Genomic DNA, 1,857 nt, shown 5'->3' with positions numbered 1-1,857 from the left:
GCATCCTCCTGCTCTTGGCTCAAGCTGGCTCCTCCAGTGCCACCTCCTGCCAGCTGGCACCCACTGCCCCGCGTGACGCTCCAGGCTCTTTGGGAACTTGCTGAGCCTCAGGCACCAGCTCGGACGTGCCCGGCTCTCGTCCGGAGGCTGCTGATGAGGGCTGATTTAGTGGCGATCGAACCGCATTTGAAGTGCTTCTTGAAATATGAGACAAGTGTCGGGAACTCTCCGGGCGTAGGGGCGGCTGCGGTGCCCTGACGGCTGTGGCACACAGGCAGGAGCCGGCTCGGCTCAGCAGTGCCAAGGGCAGGGCTCGGTGCTCCCTTCACAGGCACCAGGTAGGAGCCTCCCGCGCCGGGCTGGGGCACCGGGTGCTGCCTCTTGAGCGTCGCTGTGTCCTGAGCCCAAATGGGTGGGTGGGCTAGAAATCGCTTCTGCCAGCAGACAGGAGTCTGTGCGGAGGTAGGATGGGTGGAGCTGCCCCCCTCGGGGGTCTGGGGCTCCCCAGGGGCTCTGGAGGGGGGGCACAGCCAGGGGCCCTGGTGCAAACACCCAGGGCAATCATGGGGTCACGGAGCTGCTCAGTGGTGCAAACCTGAGGTGGTGGGACCATGAAATCGGTCCTTACTCGGGGGGATTGAGGGAATTTTGTGACAGTTGTTGGTGGCCACTTTCACACCAATTTTTCTACTCCCACTGCTTTTATTTACTGTTGTGTGCGCTCAGCTGGGAACGAGGAAGGTGGATTCAATGGTGCGGAATCGTGTGAACTCGAATCAGATTTTTTTTTTTCAGATTTCTTGCTCTCTTAGCAAGTTCATGCAGACTTTCTCTTCGGGTGGTGTTTTCCCTGCTCCTACATTGCTGAATGGACTGATCTCCTGATCAGCTGTTGTGATATCCCCTCAGCTCCGTGGCGAAGGCAGTTTGACTCAGAGGGAGGTTCTGGTCCCATGTGTTGGCTTCACTGAGTTCAGGCCCAACAAAAGTCCCATGGGACACAAACTGGTGCTGATGGCAGGAGGGAGCCTGAGGGTCCCTACCGGGGGGGCGTCACCGGGGTGGTGTCACCTAACCTTCACTGTGTTTTAGTTTCCCTCCTGTCAAAGGTAACAGTCCCCCAGAAAGATCCTCAGTGCTTTGCTGAAAAGGGAAAATCTGCCCCAAAGTAATCATCAGTCAGGACACCGCCGGCACATGTGCCATGACCTGTCCCGTGACCCGTCCCAGCCACGAGTGACCCGGTTTGTGGCCCTGACACCTGAGAAGCAGAACAGGCGCAGCAGAAATTAAGTGAATGAGACAACAAGCGTGTGTGTAATTAGGACAGACCTTCAAACGCTGCCCCGGGAGCCGGGACAGAAGTCACCGGCTAATCAGAGCAACAGCAGCGCCTGTTTTAAAGACGAGGCAGACTTTAAGGATACTTTGTCCACATAATGTTCCAATTTTAGCTCTGCGTCCCGGGATGTGATTGCATTAAAAATACCCGGGGAGGGGGAGGATGCCAAGGGCACCCAGCGACCTGCCTCCTCTGGCGTGTCCCCACCAGTGCGCCGTTCCCGCTGCGTTCCGAAGCCCTGTCTCACATTCCTGGCGCTGATCATCATCCAGATCTGCTTTCCGGCTGTTCTGCTAATGGTTATCCCGGGAAAGGCCTCCGGCTCCGTTAACAGCTCGTGGGAAGACCTCCCACTCCTTTTGCCTAAACAGGACTATTGATGGAGACGCTCGTGGCCACCTCCGGGGTGCGGGAAGGCGCAGGATGGGACCGAGACCCGCCGAGGACTGGGGTGCTCACCCCAAGGGGGGGTGGGTGGCAGCGCACCCCCGCTCCGGGAGGGGGTGACCCGCTGC

Source organism: Manacus vitellinus, unplaced genomic scaffold, assembly GCF_001715985.3.
Source record: "Manacus vitellinus isolate BGI_N305 unplaced genomic scaffold, ASM171598v3 scaffold_72_pilon, whole genome shotgun sequence".
NCBI lineage: Eukaryota > Metazoa > Chordata > Aves > Passeriformes > Pipridae > Manacus > Manacus vitellinus.
This window is presented reverse-complemented; position numbering follows the sequence as displayed.